Raw genomic sequence first — 20,630 nt, forward strand, 5'->3', positions numbered from 1 at the left:
TAAGTATCAGAGAAGTTACAGTCTGTGACCTGATTCAGGAAATAGGTTTAACTTCACAGGAGAGCCGTTTGAACTTACTTTTTTTTTTTTTATCAAATTGTGTTTTTTGGCAGAAATGCCTTCTCGAACATGTGACAAACGTTTATGCCATCTGTAAATACAAATAAAAGTGAAATATTATGAGCCTTGTTGGTTAAGCCACAGCAAAAGACGGCAACCTTCCCACTAGCCATGATTGGCTGAGATAATGAGTGGGCTGGACATGCCGAGAGAGGAGAGAGGATTGGTCTGCCATATAGAGGGCTTCTGTCTATTTGAGCTCGTCAGTCTGTGTTGGTAATCCTGTCGAACGCGGCTTTTTTTTAAATGTATTGTGTAGTGGAGCTGCATAAGTGTTGGTATCCACTTTCTGGAGGATCAAGTTTTGAAATTAGTGGAATTAGAGTATGATAGAGATGGAAAAAGCACCTTTCTCCGGATTAAATTTTTTGTATATATTTCAATAAATGTTTTCCATTTTCAAATTAAATATACCTTTCTGCAACCTGCCTCACCCAATGTGGTACGGATCTGCTATTTTTTTAGACCTTATAACTGGAACCTCCATCAGTAGCTAGCCATCAGAAGCTGGCCAGCTAATTAGCTACCAGCTATTTAGTCATTGCTAGCGACTGCTAGCGGTCTTTACCTTTAGCTCAGACACCAGGCGCTTTAGCCCAGATAATACCTGCCAGTCTGCACAGCGCGATATCATCCCTGAGGATATCGTACTGCTTTTCACCGTTACATCACAGGATTCCTGCCGCGAGCTCTGGACCATTACACCGGATCATCGCAGATAGCTAGCTGCTACCGAGTGGCTATTGTGGCTAACGCCCCTGTCCAGAAGCAAGCACCAGTTAGCCTCGAGTTAGCCTCACGAAGTACACCAACAACAATAGCTCTCTTGCCAATTGGCTTGGACCCTTTGTCGACACGGAGCCCCGCCGATCCATCACGACTGGTCTGCCGACGTAATTCGGCCGATGTGCTCTCAACCAGCCTCTGCGTCGTGGATGTCGGTGAAGACCCATCTGTTAACCCAGGCCCGCTAGCTTTCTGAACGCCGTGTCTCCCGCTCGCCTAGCGTAGTAACGACTATTGAACGGCTCCCTGTTTCATCTAATGCTGCTCATTGGACCCCATGATCACTCGGCTACACAGTTGATGCCTGCTGGACTGTTCATTAACACGGTACTTTTTTTTAATCTGTCGGCCCCAGCCTCAAACTCAGGCTCTGTGTGTAGCTAACTGACCCTCTCTGCCCATTCATCGCTATTTATCCGTTGTTGTTGTCCTAGCTATTTACCCGTTGTTGTCTTACCTGTTGTTGTCTTAGCTCTCCCAATCAACACCTGTGATTGCTTTATGCCTCTCTCTAATGTCAATATGCCTTGTATACTGTTGGTAGCTCTCATGGTTTTCTTTTTCTGCGGAGCCCCTAGTCCCGCTCAACATGCCTTAGATAGCTCCTTTGTCCCACCCCCCACACATGCGGAAACCTCACCTAGCTTAACTGGTGCCTCCAGAGATGCAACCTCTCTCATCGTCACTCAATGCCTAGGTTTACCTCCACTGTACTCGCACCCTACCATACCCTTGTCTGTACATGATGCCCTGAATCTATCCTACCACGCCCAGAAATTTGCTCCTTTTATTCTCTGTTCCCAATGCACTAGACGACCAGTTCTTACAGCCTTTAGCCATACCCTCATCGCACTCCTCCTCTGTTCCTCTGGTGATATAGAGGTTAACCCAGGCCCTGTGTGTTTCCAGGATCTCTCATTTGTTGACTTCTGTAACCATAAAAACCCTTGGGTTCATGCATGTTAACATCAGAAGCCTCCTCCCTAAGTTTACTTTATTCACTACTTTAGCACACTCTGCCAACCCTGATGTCCTAGCCGTGTCTGAATCCTGGCTTAGGAAGGCCACCAAATATTATGAAATTTCCATCCCCAACTACAACATTTTCCATCAAGATATAACTGCTAAAGGGGGCGGAGTTGCAATCTACTGCAGAGAAAGCAGAGTTCTGTTATACTATCCAGGTCTATGCCCAAACAATTCGAGCTTCTACTTTAAAAAATCCATCTCTCCGGAAATAAGTCTCTCACCTTTGCTGCTTGTTATAGACCGCCCTCAGCTCCCAGCTGTGCCCTGGACACCATATGTGAATTGATTGCCCCCCATCTATCTTCAGAGTCTTTGCTGTTAGGAGACCTAAACTGGGGTATGCTTAACACCCCAGCCGTCCTACAATCTAAACTAGATGCCCTCAATCTCACACAAATTATCAACGAACCTACGAGGTACAACCCTAAATCCGTAAACGTGGGCACCCTCATAGATATCATCCTGACCAACTTGCCATCTAAATACACCTCTGCTGTTTTCAACCAGGATCTCAGCGATGACTGCCTCATTGCCTGCATTCGTTATGGGTCCGCGGTCAAACGACCACCCCTCATCACTGTCAAATGCTCCCTAAAACACTTCTGCGAGCAGGCCTTTCTAATCGACCTGGCCCGGGTATCCTGGAAGGATATTGACCTCATCCCGTCAGTAGAGGATGCCTGGATGTTCTTTAAAAGTGCTTTCCTCACCATATTAAATAAGCATGTCCCTTTCAAAAAATGTAGAACTAAGAACAGATATAGCCCTTGGTTCACTCCAGACTTGACTGCCCTTGACCAGCATGAAAACATCCTGTGGCCTACTGCACTAGCATCAAATAGTCCCCGCGATATGCAACTTCTCAGGGAAGTCGGGAAACAATATAGACAGTAAGTTAGGAAAGCAAAGCCTAGATTTTCAAACAGAAATTTGCTTCCTGCAGCACTAATTCCAATTTTTTTTGGGACACTGTAAAGTCCATGGAGAATAAGAGCACCTCTTCCCAGCTGCCCACTGCACTGAGGCTAGGAAACACTGTCACCACCGATAAATCCACGATAATCAAGAATTTCAATAAGCATTTCTCAACGGCTGGCCATGCTTTCCACCTGGCTACTCCAACCTCGGCCAACAGCTCTGCACACCCCGCAGCAACGGGCCCAAGCACCCCCCGCTTCTCCTTCACCCAAATCCAGACAGCTGATGTTCTGAAAGAGCTGCATAATCTGGATCCCTACAAATCAGCTGGGCTAGACAATCTGGACCCTGGCTTCCTAAAATTATCCGACGCCATTGTTGCAACCCCTATTACTAGTCTGTTCAACCTCTCTTTCGTATCGTCTGAGATTCCTAAAGATTGGAAAGCAGCCACGGTCATCCTTTTCAAAGGCGGAGATACTCTAGAAACAAACTGTTACAGACCTACAGTATATCCATCCTGCCCTGCCTTTCGAAATTTTTCGAAAGCCAAGTTAACAAACAGATCACCGACCATTTTGAATCCCACCATACCTTCTCCGCTATGCAATCCGGTTTCCGAGCTTGTCACGGGTGCACCTCAGTCACGCTCAAGGTCCTAAACAAAATCATAAACGCCATCGATAAAAGACAGTCCTTCATCGACCTGCCCAAGGCTTTCGTCTCTGTCAATCACCATATCCTTATCGGCAGACTCAACAGCCTTGGTTTCTCTAATGACTGCCTCGCCTGGTTCACTAACTACTTTTCAGATAGAGTTCAGTGTGTCAAATCGAAGGGCCTGTTGTCTGGACCTCTGGCAGTCTCTATGGGGGTGCCACAGAGTTCAATTCTCAGGCCGGCTCTTTTCTCTGTATATATCAATGAGGTCGATCTTGCTAAGTGTGAATCTTTGATCCACCTCAATGCAGATGACACCATTCTGTATACATCTGGCCCTTCTTTGGACACCCTGCTAACGAACTTCCAAACGAGCTTCAATGCCTTACAAGACTCCTTCCGTGGCCTCCAACTGCTCTTAAATGCTAGTAAAACTAAATGCATGCTCTTCAACCGATCGCTGACCTCGCCTGCCCGCCCGACTAGCATCACTTCTCTGGATGGTTCTGACTTAGAATATGTGGACAACTATAAATACCTAGGTTTTCAGTCTGGCTAGACTCATATTAAGAACTAATTTGTCTTTCAATTGCTGTCCAACCTGTATTTTTTAATCAAGTTTATGAATAGTTTTCGACAAGAATAGGTGCCTTTCCAAGATGGCGGCGGACAGATTGCTTGAGTATTTGGACACTATTCTCATTGTATAAGCACGATTTGTGCCGCCAAATATGCACATTTTCGAACAAACTCTATATGCATTGTGTAATATGATGTTACAGGACTGTCATCTGAAGAATTCTGAGAAGGTTAGTGAAAAAATTTATATATTTTGGTGGTTTATACGTTATCGCTCTTTTTGCCTTGAATCAATGCTGGGGTGATGTTTGCACATGTGGTAAGCTAATATAACGCTATATTGTGTTTTCGCTGTAAAACACTTAGAAAATCTGAAATATTGGCTGGATTCACACGATCTGTGTCTTTCATCTGCTGTACGCTGTGTATTTTTAAGAAATGTTTTATGATGAGTAATTAGCTAATACACGATGGTCTCTGTAGTTATTCTAGTCGCTTTGGTGAGAGTTGTGATGGTGGCTGCAATGGTAAACTCTGATTTATACCTGAAATATGCACATTTTTTTAACAAAACATATGCTATACAATAAACATGTTATCAGACTGTCATCTGATGAGGTTGTTGCTTGGTTAGTGGCTATTTATATCTTTATTTGGTCGAATTTGTGATAGCTACTGATGGAGTAAAAAAAATGGTGGAGGATAGAAGTGGTGTCTTTTGCTAACGTGGTTAGCTAATAGATTTACATATTGTGTCTTCCCTGTAAAACATTTTAAAAATCAGAAATGATGGCTTGATTCACAAGATGTATATCTTTCATCTGGTGTCTTGGACTTGTGATTGAATGATATTTAGATGCTACTATTTACTTGTGACGCTATGCTAGCCTATGCTAGTCAGCTTTTTTACTGGTGGGGGTGCTCCCGGACCCGGGTTTCTGAGGAAGTAGATTAACAATGTCCGGTACAGACAGGGAGGGTAGCGGTTGTTCTGGCTCAGGTTCAAGGAGACATGCCATTCAATTGATCCTGCCCCGGAGATGGTTCCTTACACACTGAAGATCCTTCTCTGTAGAATCTCGGGACAAAGGGTTGTAGTCTTCGGCCGGTACAGATCCTCCACTAACTCCACCTGGTTGGGCACGGCTGAATTCCACTCACATTCCACATCCGTACAGCCAATATTGTGAACCGCAAAAATAGCCAATGCAGCCAAATGGCTACACCTACACTTATGAGCTCTATTGGGGAACTTGCAAATGGTCACCTACAGAGACCAGCCAAGAGGAAGGATGTTAAGTGCCACATGCCTTTCAATGCATGACTCTGAACACCTTGCAATGCATTCGTTATAAAAACTGTGCTATATAAAGAAAGTCTGATTTGATTGATGACATTACAGCTGCAGAATATTTAATAAACTGTCATTTTCACTTGAGGACAAGTGCAGTTTTTACATAAATCTTTAATTGATAACTTGGGATTATATCACTTAACATATCAATCATATTATCACGACTCAGGATATTACCCAGATGCAGAAACAGGAGGCGAATAGTACAGTTCTCAGATAATTTATTACAAACACAGGGCAGTCAAAGGGCAGGTCGAGGACAGGCAGAGGTTCGTGATCAGCTCAGAGTCACGAAGGTACAGGATGGCAGGAAGAAGACAAAGGGCTGAGACAACAGAAGACAAACAGCAGAGGGGCAAAGAATCTTGGAGATGGGGAAAGGGCCGATAAAACGGGGGGACAGTTTACGGGACTCCACCCGGGGGGGCAGATCCCGAGTGGACAGCCATACCCTCTGCCCGAGACGATAATGGGGAACAGGGGTCCGACGGTGGTCCGCTTGTCGTCGATACCTGGAGGTGGTCTTGAGCAGAGATGACCGAGCTCTCTTCCAGGAACAGCGACCACGTCAGAAAAACATCCTCTTTCTCCGGAAAGAGCGAGCGCTGATATCCCAGCGAGCACTCAAAAGGTGAGAGAACAGTGGCTGAGCAAGGGAGGGTGTTGCAGGCGTACTCTACCCACACGAGCTACTGGTTTCAGGTAGTGGGATTGGCGGAGACTAGGCAGGGAAGAGTCGTCTCCGGGTCCTGATTGGCTCGCTCCGATTGTCCGTTAAACTGGGGGTGGAACCCGAAGGACAGGCTGGCCGCCGACCCAATGAGCATCTAGAACGCTTTTCAGAACTGGAACGAGAACTGAGGACCCTGGTCGGAGACCATGTCCAGCGGAAGTCCATGGATCCGGAAGACGTGCTGCACCAAGAGCTGGGCCGTCTCTTGGCTGAGGGTAGCTTGGGGAGGGGAATGAAATGTGTGGCTTATTTTCACATATTTTCAGAAATGTATCATATCTGTAGTCATTACCTGATCATTAATTTATCCGTATTGCTAAACAAAAGGCATAATTTCAATAGATATCCTTACATGATATGCAATATTCGTCCTCATATGTCGGATCGAAAATGGGTTAAATCCGGCCCATGATCAATGGACAGCCCCCAAATGATTTGACCTGTTCAGGCGCCGAAAATCATTACACTTCTTCACATGAAGGTCACATATCTAGGCATACATTTGTACTAAATTCAGCAGTAGGCTACAGAGCACGAAAGGCAAACATTGTCATATTTAATCTAAGTTGCTATTTCCAAAGCGGTTTAAAAAATGCAGCACAGCATATCCAGAGCTAGTCCCTCAGAGCAAGTCCCTCGCAGTTCAGACCCAATGTGGTGGTAGTGGTGGTATGTGATCCACTCCAAACTGTCAATGCATAAATCATGTATCAAAATGTGTCAATATTGCTTGGAAAATAGTGTCATTTCACATAACCATACCGCAGGGTAGCCACTCAAGGTAGCTACTCTACCTGCTTCATTCATGATGAGAAAACTAACTGGAACAAATTAGCTAGCTAGCCAAGTTGAAAGTTAGTTAGCTAGCTATCTTACATTAACCAGTTATACAAAATACACTTCAAATGTTTTTCCCTGAAGGGAAGGCAATTTGTTTATTTGTTAGATAGCTAGGCTCCCAGTTAGATTTTACCCCCCTATCAAGCCTGGCTAGCTAGCTAGCTACTGGCTGCTGGATACATTACCTAATGTTCTTGATTGTAGTTACTAAGATAAATAAAGCATCTGATATGATTATTGTTGCTAGGCTACCAGTTACAGTGCTTTTACCTTTCGCTCACCTTCATGCAGAGGGAATACAACAATTATAGCTAGTGTCTAAAAGAATAGCATGGATTTAATATTTGTCAAATTATTGAGCATGCCCTCAAAACTCAAAAAACGATCAGAAATGGTTCTTATTTATCGTATCAAAAAGCATATCAAGATCCTGATATGGACCTCAGTCAAGAGCATATGCATTGGTATGTGCTGAGAAAATATACTGTGTAGATCTACTGTCAGTATTTGTCATCATAGAGAAAATAAGGATATATAATGAGTCAATATCCAGCCATACCATGTATGATATCTGGAAATGATGATTTCATATTTATCAAATTATTGAGCATGTGCTGAAAACTCAGAAATGTATTAGAAATTGTCCTTACTTTCAGCGTATCAAAAAGCATATCAAGAGCCGGATATGGACCAAAATAAGCATATCTGGATTCAATATAGCTTAATATATTGAATGTGCTGAGAAAACACATACAGTGTCTTCGGGAAGTATTCAGAGCCCTTGACTTTTTCCACATATTGTTACGCTACAGTCATAGTCTAAAAGAGATTAAATCATTTTTTCCCTCCTCAATCTACACAATAGCCAATAATGACAAAGCAAGAACAGGTTTTCAGAAATGTTTGCAACTGAAATATCACATTTACATAAGTATTCAGACCCTTTCCTCTGTACTTTGTTGAAGCCCCTTTGGCAGGGATTACAGCCTCGAGTATTTGGGGAGTTTCAAGCATTCTTCTCTGCAGACCCTCTCAAACCCTGTCAGGTTGGAAGGGGAGCGTCGCTGCACAGCTATTTCAGTTCTCTCCAGAGATGTTTGATCGGGGTTCAAGTCCGGGCTCTAGCTGGGCCACTCAAGGACATTCAGAGACTTGTCCCGAAGCCACTCCTGCAATGTCTTGACTGTGTGCTTAGGGTTGTTGTTTCATCAGACCAGAGAATCTTGTTTCTCATGTTCTGAGAGTCCTTTAGGTGTCTTTTAGCAAACTCCAAGCAGGCTGTCGTGAGCGTTTTACGGAGGAGTGGCTTCTGTCTGGCCACTCTACCGTAAAGGCCTGATTGCAGAGATGGTTGTCCTTCTGAAAGGCTCTCCCATCTCCACAGAGAAACTCTGGAGCTCTGTCAGAGTGACCATCGCGTTCTTGGTCATCTCCCTGACCAAGGTCCTTTTCCCCCAATTGCTCAGTTTGACCGGGCGGCCAGCTCTAGGAAGAGTCTTGGTGGTTCTAAATCTTCATTTGTTCTCGGGGACTTTCAATGCTGCATACATTTTTTGTAACCTCGACACGATCCTACCTCGGAGCTCTACGGACCTCATGGCTTGGTTTTTGCTCTGACATGCACTGTCAACTGTGGGACCTTATTTGGAAAGGTGTGTGCCTTTCCAAATCATGTGCAATCAATTAAATTTAACACAGGTGGACTCCAATCAAGTTGTAAAAACATACATTTTAGAAATTTTGAGTAAAGTAACAAAATGTGGAAAAGGGGAAGGGGTCTGAATACTTTCCAAATGCACTGTATGTGATGTATAGAGTCAGTATTTGTCAACACGAAGAGAGAAAATAGGATGTAACATATCTCAGGATATTGAATGAATCCATATCCGGCCATAGGAAATGTCCATCTGTGATATTCCGAATAATTCCAATATCATATACAGTACAGGTACAGTAAACTCAAAATATGCATTGGAAATTATCTGCATTCTCTAGAACATTGGTCTGTAACAGGTCCAGCCCAGCTATGAGTAGCTCGCCAAACAATTTTGAAAGTACACGCAATTTTCAAGTGTTCCATAAAACTGTCATAAACAAATATCACAAGTATCAGACACTGCAAGCTCCCAGCTACTATCTAATCAACGCAACATTGACATTATCCTACCCCTGGTTAGACACTGTTGGCTTAAAAAGCCAAACCTAACACAATATCTGCCAATTAATTTCCAGCAATATTGCCTCTGTCTGTCTATGTGGTGGGCACGTTTGTATATCACTCTGTGTGTAGCCAGCCAGTTAATGTGATAACCGTTTTGTGGGTTGACAGAAATACTTTGCCCAAAACGTTCTCAATTACATGTTAACTGCAATGTAGGCTTACCTGGCAGAAGTATGAAATACGAGTAAGTATATAATTTGTATATATTATTTTCTTATTTGCTAACTTTGCCATGAAATGAGCAGCAGCAGTACAGAACTATCACTAGACCGGCACATTAGACCCCACAGTCCTCACTCGCTAGATGCACAATTAAAGGGACAGATGCACAATTAAAGGTGAGTTGCACAAAAAAATCCAAACCGGTTTGTTTTCTTCCAGAACTAAAAAAAATGTTTTCTGATGAGATTTAAGCATTGACATGGACTCAGAACTTCACATTTCGTTGTTTTCTATGAAGAATTGTAATGTTGAGAAAAAAAAGTTACAAATATTTAAAAAAAATTGTTATAGGGTCACCCTTACCAGGGTTGTTTATTAACCATTATTTTACCACATACAGCATATTGACAGAAAACATAGTGCACTACTTTCTCTTGTACACTAAGGACCAGGGAAAGAGTTGCAGGGGAGAGGAGAAGAGAAGAATGAGCCTATTTGAAAGCTAGCTTTTTAAGTAGCTCTCATGCTAGAAAAGGTTGGAGACCCCTGCTATAGAATATCAAAAATGTGTTACGTAAAGATATACCCCTGATATAGACCCTTTTCACTCAGTGACAGATGACATGTCTTTTTTCTTCTTCCCATTTCTTAATGTGACATTCTAAATCAAAACAAATTTGACAAATTAGTAAAGACAATATTAAATTGTGAACAGTCTGATAGGTGAAAATTGTATTCATTGATGAGAGAACATCGTGTGTATTATCAATAGCATATAGTCACATCATGCAGCCCATATATGTTTTGATTTCTAAGACATTCTAAGGTTTTTATCATTGACAACTAAAGTTGCCAAATAACTTAAAATCTAGCCTATAGGATCTGTTTCAAATGATCCCTTTTACACTCAATATAGCTGCTTCATATGTACACTCGCTATGGAATGGAACAAATATCCTTTCTATTTTATTCAGCCAAGTTCAATTATATTGTTCATACTATAAAATCATAGAATATGAAATAATGGCCTATAAAAAGCATATATTGTCTGCTAAATGAACAAGCCTGCCGCCTATGGCATGGCACATAGCCAGCTAACATACAGTAGGCCAATTCATATTCTGTTCTTCTGAAATACATAATGTGTGTTTATCAAAATGCATAATACTGTGCTCTGAGCACAAAAATTGGAGCACGGAAGGGTCGGAGTATGAGACCAAATCAAGGTATGCAAAACAGAGCATGGAGGGCACTTCTCGAATGCGTACTCAGTTTGTTCATATTTTGAAGCATGCATCGATGCAAGCTTCAACGGAAAGTATGCAATGAAAAATGACACAACCATGTAAAAAATTAAATCCATGGCGGCCATTATTTGAGCTGAAACGAGAGTAAACACACTCCGACTTCGGAATGACATTTTTTCCGATTAACATCTCAAATGTGGCCTGGCTACAATATTTCATCTTGATACGTTAATAAATACATGCTGTGTTCATTTTGGCATGTTTAACTGCCTACGTACTGTAGATCGCAAGCCCATAAAAAGTAAATAGGGTGAACTGGCTAGCTAGCTATCCACGAAGCACGGACAACTATCTTGCATAATATTAGTTTGAGGTTATTTTTGCGTGTTAAACTTTCTGTTTAGCTACATTATTACGATTCACATATACAGTTGATGTTGGAAATTTACATACACCTTAAACTCAGTTTTTCACAATTCCTGACATTTAATCCGAGTAAAAATTCCCTGTCTTAGGCCAGTTAAGAACATTAAGAACATAATTTTATTTAAAAAATGTGAATGTCAGAATATAATAGTAGAAAGAATGATTTATTTCAGCTTTTATTTCTTTCATCACATTCCCAGTGGTTCAGAAGTTTACATACACTCAATTAGTATTTAGTAGCATTGCCATTAAATCGTTTAACTTGGGTCAAACGTTTTGGGTAGCCTTCCACAAGCCTTCCACAAACATACACTTAGGTTGGAGTCATTAAAACACGTTTTTCAACCACTCCACACATTTCTTGTTAACAAACTATAGTTTTTGCAAGTCGGTTCGGACATCTACTTTTTGCATGACATAAGTCATTTTTCCAACAACTGTTTACAGACAGATTATTTCACTTTTAATTCACTGTATCACAATTCCAGTGAGTCAGAAGTTTACATGCACTAAGTTGACTGTGCCTTTTGAACAGCTTGGGAAATTCCAGAAAATTATGTCATGGCTTTAGAAGCTTCTGATAGGATAATTGACATAATTTGAGTCAATTGGAGGTGTATCTGTGGATGTATTTCAAGGCCTACCTTCAAACTCAGTGCCTCTTTGCTTGACATCATGGGAAAATCAAAAGAAATTAGCCAAGACCTTAGAAAATAAATTGTAGACCTCCACAAGTCTGATTCATCCTTGGGAGCAATTTCCAAATGGCTGAAGCTACCACGTTCATCTGTATAAACAATAGCATGAAAGTATAAACACCATGGGACCACACATCCATCATACCGCTCAGGAAGGAGACGTGTTCTGTCAGAAACAGAAACTGTTTGGCCATAATGACCATCGTTATGTGTGGAGGAAAAAGGGGGACGCTTGCAAGCCGGAGAACACCATCCCATGTTTATTTTGCTCTCATGAGATCCAAATTCAAGTCAATCCCGGACATACAGATCACCCAGAAAAAGAAGACAAACAAATAACCTTTCAGTATTCACCTCCAAACTCATGGCCTGTAGCCATAGCCTAGATAAAAGAACACAAACCCCTAGCACACTCTACAATGGACGGGGGTCAAGCCAGCATCAGGTAAGACATAGTATATGTCACGTTCCTGACCTGTTTTCTGTTGTTTTGTATGTGTTTAGTTGGTCAGGGCGTGAGTTGGGGTGGGTATTCTATGTTGTGTGTCTAGTTCGTCTGTTTCTGTGTTCAGCCTAATATGGTTCTCAATCAGAGACAGCTGTCAATCGTTGTCCCTGATTGAGAATCATATATAGGTGGCTTGTTTTGTGTTGGGGATTGTGGGTGTTCGTTTCCTGTCTCTGTGTTTGTGTTCTGCACCAGATAGGACTGTCTCGGCTTTCACGTTTGTTATTTTGTTATTTGTTAATGTTCATTGTTTATTGTGTAATTAAACATGTTGAACACTAACTGCGCTGCATTTTGGTCCTCTCCTTCATCCCAGGAAGAAAGCCGTTACAGTATAAGACATATGTGACTCGTTTCAGGAAACTAGGCGTATGTCACGTATCGCTAATTCACAGGAGAGCCATTTGAAGGTAAACTTTTTTTTATCAAAATGTGTTTTTCGGTAGAAATGCCTTCTGGAACATGTGAACATTCTTGTGCCTTAATAACAAATGTGTATGCCATCTGTAAATATGAATAAAAAAGGGGGAAAAAAGCAACCCTCCAGCTAGCCATGATAGGCTGAGATAATGAGTGGACTGGACATGCCGAGAGATGATTTCGGATTGGTCTGCCATGTAGCACACTTTTGTCTATAACATGAGCTGGTCAGTATGTGTTGGTAATCCTTTATAAGGCAACCTTTTAAAAAGTTATCACATAGTAGAACTGCAAAAGTGTTGCTCTCCAGTTTCTGGAGGACCGAGTTTTGAAATAAGTGGATATGTGTATGATAGCTATGGAGATCAAGACAATTCTGGCCTTTGATTGCAAATATGCAGACAGAGTCGAAAAGAAAACATAGAAGGCTGTTGTATAAAACACCTGTCTCCGGACTACATCTTCAAATGAGGGGCAACCATGGCATCCGTGAAAAAGAGGGAGAGCGTCCAACCATGTATACAGGTAAGATAGTCTAGCTAGCTACATTTTCAGATATTGCACATTTCAAATGTTTTCAGAAAGTCAGTTTAATTTCAAGTTAGTGTACTGTTAGCTAGCTAGCTAACATTAGCTGGCTGGCTCGCTAGCTAACGTTACGTGTATGATCTGTGTAGTAATATTATTTGCATCTGAGAGCCATTTGCATTGCTAGTTATAGCCTAATGTTACAGTAGCTAGCTAACATTGAACCTGGTTGGTTAGCTACCTGCAGATTCATGCAGGGTAGTAACGTTATGAGTTGGGATTCTGGTTCATTGTCTAGCTAGTTAGCTACATTTCTAAGCAGAAGATTCCACTTTGCAAGTAACCATTTCAATAGAATGTTCACGATGTCACTGCGACATCTGTTGATAGACTTAGCTGGTAAATTCACAGAATAACTGATAAATTTACGAACGCTCAACACCTGTTGAATATGGCCAGTGTCAGTAAACGTTGGCAAAAAATATGAATAAAATTGTTGCCAGCAGCACAGTTACAGTCACCAATGGTCTGTATAACATAAAAACAGCCTAACCAGCTCTGCTAGGGCAAGTAAACTGATCAGAATGAGGTGATCTCTCATTTGTGTCTGGAAGTAGCTAGCCAGCTAGCCAACGTTAGCCAGTTAGCTTGGGTGCATGACTGCTGTTGTTAGGTCAGAACGCTCGGATCAACCCTACTCCTAGGCCAGAGCGTCCAGTGTGAGCTCTGAATGCTCCGAGAGCGAAATGCTCTGAATTTATGAACAGACAATCTGGCAACGCAATGAGTTTACGAACGCCAAAAACACACTGGCACTCCAGGATTGAAATTACGAACACACCCGTAGTATAAACCTATCACATTTCAGGTATGACCCAGATTTGTCTAGGACTAGGAAACAGGAGCAAGAGACAGACAGGAGCAAAGAGCTGTGAGACATGGGTTTAACTCTGGACACATTAATTTTGGGATGTATACGGAGGGTACGGGGCAACAGAAGACAAACAGCAGAGAGGCTAATGACTTTGGAGATGTAAAAAGGGACAATAAACTGCGAGGAGAGTTTGCGAGATTCCACCCGGAGGGGGAGATCCCCGGTGGACAGCCGTACCTTCTGCCCGAGACGATACCAGGGAGCCGGAGTCCGGTGGCGATCCGCTTGTCATCGATACCTTGAGGTGGTCTTGAGGAGGGCCGACTGGGCTCTCCTCCAGGTACAACGACAGTGGTGGGCAAACATCTGGGCCGAAGGTATGCCAACCTTTTATTATTGCTCAGGGAAGAGCGGGGGCTGATACCTCAGTGAACACTCAAAATGTGATAGGCCCGTGGCAGAGCAGGGAAGAGTGTTGCGGGCATATTCGACCCACACAAGCTGCTGGCTCCAGATGGTGGGGTTGGCGGAGAACAGGCAGCGCAGAGTAGTCTCTAGGTCCTAGTTGTCTCGCTCCGACTGGCCATTGAACTGGGGGTGGAACCTGGAGGACAGACCCTTGACAAAGTCCAGGGAGATGTGAGACCAGGGACGGTGAGGGACAGGCAGAGGTTCTGTGCGCAGACCGTGCATTTGGCGACGAATGTGGAACCATGGTAGGCCACCAAAAGGGTTGTCGCTCAAAAGCCAGGGTCCGACGGGAACCCGGATGGCAGGCAAGCAGGAGACGCTGAAGGACTTGGAGGACGTATTCTTGAGCTGACCGGGAAAAGACCAGGAGGTCGTCGAGGTAGACAAAAACGAACCGGTTCAGTATGTCCCGGAGCACATCGTTGACCGGGGCCTGGAACACAGTGGGAGCTTTGGTCTGCCCAAATGGCTTTACTAAGTACTCATAATGCCTGCTATCCGTGTTAAAGGCAGTCTTCCACTCATCTCCTTCCCATATCCGAGCCAGATGATAGGTGTTCCAGTGGTCCAACTTAGAGAAGATGTTTGCTCCCTGAAGAGGTTAAAAAGCTGAAAAGATGAGTGGTAGAGGGTAACGTTTTTTTAAAGTGATGTCATTAAGGCCCCTGTAGTCGATACATGGGCACAGGGTTTTGTCCTACTTCTCCACAAAGAAGAAACCTATCCCGGCAGGGGAGACCGATGGGCGAATATTTCCTGCAACGAGCGAGTTCTCGTTGTACTCCTCCATAGCTTTGCTCGCTGGACCTGACAGGGAGTAAAGGCGCCCCCGAGGGGGTGTGGTGCCCAGGAGAGGGTCAATGGCGCTGTCGTTGGGTAGATTCGGAGGGAGAGAAGTAGCGCGGGCCGTGTTGAAGACCTCTCGGAGGTCTAGGTACTCCGCTGGAATGTCTGAGAGATCCGAGGCTTCTCTCAAACCTGCAGGAAGATGTCCCGGGGCAGGCTGGGCCGACTTGAGACAATGAGACTATTGCATTGTCCTCTGCGTAGTTGTTGATGAAGTTTACAACTTGCTGCAAATCCTCATGCTTCAGGTGTAACCTGTGCTTGCTCGGGCCATCTCTTTTTGATGGGAGACATTAGACCATTCTCCTTGTATGACTTGTGGCATGTTCTACTGATGCTGAATGACAAATTCCAGATACAAATATTTTAGCATGACTATACAATAGATGGTCGTAATCACCGTCAGACACACCTGGCTAACTTGATGTAATCATCTGGTGAAGTGGAGACTTTTGGTTAGACATGTAGCTAGCTAGCTAGCTAAACAATGAACCGTAATCCCAATGCATATAGTACTAGTAGTACAAATCGATTGTCATAACTAACTAAAGTTAACCAAAAAAACGTCATCCACATGCACTGGAATAGCGAATGGAGGCCGCGCTTTCCCGCCGGTCCGTTTTTTTAATGACGCTGGATAGGCTACTTGGGTTTTATAGCAGAGCTGTACCTAACATGAGCAGCTGGGAAAGAAATATAACAACACTTATTTCACTCTACACATCAACCACTGTTTGAGGAGCATGCAGCTTCTCTCTCTGTGTGACAGGTGATATTCCGGCCAAAATCTGTATGCCATGGGCTCTCAAACCCTGTTCCTGCAGCCACCCAGTGCTTCATTTGGGAAACAAAGGGAAATGTGTTCGGGAACATCGATAGGAACATGTTTTCGCAACAAAGCATACATTATTTCACTAAACTGTTGACAGCGCGTTTGAGAGAGGAATAAAGGAGAGGGAGGAGGAGATGGAAACGCAAGGTGGAGAGATATTCTGTAGCTAATTTGTCAGCCTATTAATTATGAAAATAAAAAACAATTCCATATTACTAGGTTATTCAAAATCAAAGACAAATTCACTATAATTGTAAGCTAATTGTAAGCCTCCCTGCACAATCCAAGAGCATCGCCTAGGGCTATACATTCTCTCCCAGACTCCTTGATAGAAATGTTGGAGCATAAGGTAAATCAGTCCATCCAGTATGCATAATAATACAGTCCACACTCAAAGACGATTACCCAAATGTGTTTAGTTCTGGAGAATAGACCAATTACGTACCAAAGACAATACCTTTTTTCAAATGTTTTTTTCTGCCATGCATAAACATGCTGTAGGCTATGTATTGTATAACAACACAATCATATGCATATTCATAGGGCCTAATATGCATGTGGGTGTTTGAACTAATCATCACTTTAGAAGATATTGTCCATTTCGTTGTGTTAGGCTTTGAAACAACATCGACAATGACCATGTTCACCACTCAGTTTCAACCTGCTTTTGAACTTCTTAGTTCAAATTGATCATCACAGTGAGGTGAGTTGTAAAAGCATGATGCTGTTTTGATGATAAGTGTTTGATGTGATTTTTTATTGCATTCGCACTAATTTCGGCATGGTTAGAGCCCTGAGTACAAGGCCATTAGCGACCTAATGGTGATTTGGGTACTTACTACCAATGCATGTCCTGAGTGCATAAGAGCAGATTAACGTGACTCGACAGTCATGTGGAATGACTCATGATTGCCAGTGTGGTGGTAATATGCTCACTGCAACAGCCCAAGTTACAGGTGTTACAATAGAAAGGTTAAGCTTTGTTCATTCATTCAAAGTAGTTAAGGTTAGGGCTATGGTTAGGGAAAGGTTTAAAACAAAATTACAACAAACAATGAACTATTACCATCAATTATCATCAAGTATACTCGCGGCTTATTTAGCAATGTGAACAGTGATGATGCATTGGTCTAAACAGTTTGCTCCAGCGCTGAGCTTGACAGGTTCAATCCCAGTGCTGGGTATTATTTTAGATTTTTTTTGTGATAAACATGCTGTGATAAACTTGTTGACAAACAACAATGTTGTGGGGACCTTTTCAAGCGTCCAATATCACAGTCTATCTTAAGGTATCAGCCTGGACACACTCACACTCCTGGCTCCTGGCCAGGCCTCTGTCTGCCTGTCTACATAGTGACAGCCCAATCTGATTAAAAACACCAACAAGAGGAAGGTCCTCCGCCAGCCATCCATGACAGGCCAAAAGTGATCGCCATGTCGATGGATAATTAAAGCTGTTAACGCTTCCACTGTCCCGCTGGCAGAGGTTTGATTTCGCCCGGCAACAATGATAGACAAGCTTGTCATGCACCTACGCCGCAGCCAATCCCACCCGCTCCTCTCTGCCCCATTTAGCTGACATGCAACATTCACATGGACATGCAACACAGGGCCTGCCACTACTTCCTACCACATTTGAGGATTTGTAATTGTTTTTTGTGTTTTTTCTCTCCGTTACCCTCTCCTCTACATCCTTCCCATCTCTCTCTCTTTCTTTCTCTCTCTCTCTACCTCTACCTCTCACGCGGATAACTCACGAGCGCAAGTGTTATTACATGAAACTCCCGCTGTAGCATTAATTGAAGGGAGATATGGTGGGACTTGGACGGCGGGGGGTAGAGCATGTCCATTATCACTCCTGCTTTCAACAGGTCGCACGTTTGGAAACTGCAAATTGCAAAAACTTGCAAGGGCAAAATGTTTGACATTATTTGATCTGCAACCATATGGTGGAAAAAGTCCCTGAGAGGAGGGGGGGAATAAATACACAAACAAACAAATAAATAAATAAACAAATCCTTGAAAAGCAAAAAGGTGGGAGGGGGTGAAAAAAGGAGGAAAAATTGGAAAAACAAACAAATCATGGAAATTATTTTTTTATTTGTGTAATTAACGTGGGGGTTTGCTTCAGAAGGTGAGTCTCTTGGCTGCCTCTCCTCCTCTCCTCCTTCTTCTCCTTCTCCTCCCTCCATCCTCTCCTGTTGCTCCTCTACCATGCCCTTGCTTCCTATCTTCTGGCTGACAGTGACAATAGCCATACTGCAGATGCTACACAGCCCCTTTCTGAAGAGTGGGAGGCAGGAATACAAGTTCACATTGAGAAATACATACACTTTCTTCAAACGCTCTGAAGGTTGATTTTAGTCGCTCGCGCTAATTAAGCCAAGGTCTAGTGTGTGTGTATGTGTTTGTGAGTGCACATTTGTGTATGTACGTGCATCTGTGTGCGCGCTCAGTGACTGCGTGCATGCCCTCCTGTGTGAGTATATGTGTGTGTGTGTGTGCCTCCTTATGGTTGCCCTCAGTGGAAGTTAATGTGACCTAATGTGACTAATAATGGGACCTGAGAACCATCAAATTGGCAATTAGCAACAACAGCCCACAAAAAGGTAAATAATCAATTTAATTCAGAGCAAAAAGTCACATCACATTTTCTTAAGAAATAAGTATTTTAATAAAATGCTTTGTTTGCCTGGTGTCTGAGATTGGCTAAATAATTGGTTTCCCATCTGAAAGGCATACATCTTCATACCCTGCTAACTAACTGTATATAACAAAAGTAAATAGATACACTAGACCTCAATTCTATTTTCAAACAAAAATACCCAAAGGGAAAAACAAAGTAAATAATAAACAAGGCAACAGTAAACTGTAACGGCTTTCTTCCTGGGATGAAGGAGAGGACCAAAATGCAGCGCTGTTATTGTTCAACATGTTTAATAAGACGATAAACGGTGAACATTAACAAATAACAAAAGTGAAAACCGAGACAGTCCTATCTGGTGCAGAACACAAACACAGAGACAGGAAACAACCACCCACAATCCCCAACACAAAACAAGCCACCTATATATGATTCTCAATCTGGGACAACGATTGACAGCTGTCTCTGATTGAGAACCATATTAGGCTGGACACAGAAACAGACTAACTAGACACACAACATAGAATTCCCACCCAGCTCACGTCCTGACCAACACTAAACAAGCAAAACACATAAGAACTCTGGTCAGGACGTTACATAAACATGTTATCTCTCACGAATGATGCCCAAATTAGATATTGCGTGTGATTAACAGATTTTAGGTCATTACTACAGCACCCTCCTTGGGCCAATCAGTGGGATTTTGTTCATGCCGGATCTCTATGGCAAGACACATCATTCACTCAAGTTTCATCAGAATCGGGCCAGTGCTGTCTGAGAACGCGTGTGAATAGCTTACGAACACAATTATGTACCAACATACTAATGGACAGAAACAGATCTACAGTACCCTCACCAATTCCATTGTGGGGGACAATAATCCTTAGTATTTGTGCAGAAAACATAATTATAACAACAGAGAAATTATGAAAACAGAACTTCAAATTTGAATCCAGAAGATCAATATCTCTCTCTTCATTATATGAATAACAAGACAGCCATGATACCATTTATAATCAATCCAAAGCCTATTTTCTTAACTCCAAGCCTGCATCCCAAATGGCACCCTATTCCCTATATACTGTAGTAACCTACTTTTGACCAGGGCCCATAGGTCAAACATAGCACACTATGTAGGGAATAGGGTGCTATTTGGGATTTAACCAAGAACAAACAGGGACTTCAAGGAGGTGTAGTTTATGGGTCTAAATTCCCTGGAAGTGGGAGACATTGGGATCTGCCTATTGAGATTATACCGGGCACAGTCCCGGCGTGGGATCCAGGGAGTCAGCTGACTATAACTTTAACCCAAATGGCACCCTATTCCCTATTTAGTGCACACATTTTGACCATAGGCCCATAAGGCTTTGGTCAAAAGTAGTGCACTATAAAAAAAAAAGTAAGAAAGTAGTCCACTACAGTGCATTCGGAAAGTATTGAGACCCCTTCCCTTTTTCCACATTTTTTTATGTTACTGCGTTATTCTAAAATTGATTAAATAAAAATTAATCCTCGTCAATCTACACACAATACTCCATATTGACAAAGTGGAAACAGGTTTTTAGACATTTTTGCAAATGTATTCAAAATAAAAAACCGAAATACCTTATTCATAAGTATTCGAAATTGAGCTCAGGTGCATCCTGTTTCCATTGATCATCCTTGAGTTTGGAGTACACCTGTAGTAAATTCAATTGATTGGAAATTATTTGGAAAGGCACACACCTGTCTATA

Source organism: Salvelinus fontinalis, chromosome 23 (genome assembly GCF_029448725.1).
Source record: "Salvelinus fontinalis isolate EN_2023a chromosome 23, ASM2944872v1, whole genome shotgun sequence".
In the NCBI taxonomy this organism is placed as follows: Eukaryota; Metazoa; Chordata; class Actinopteri; order Salmoniformes; family Salmonidae; genus Salvelinus; species Salvelinus fontinalis.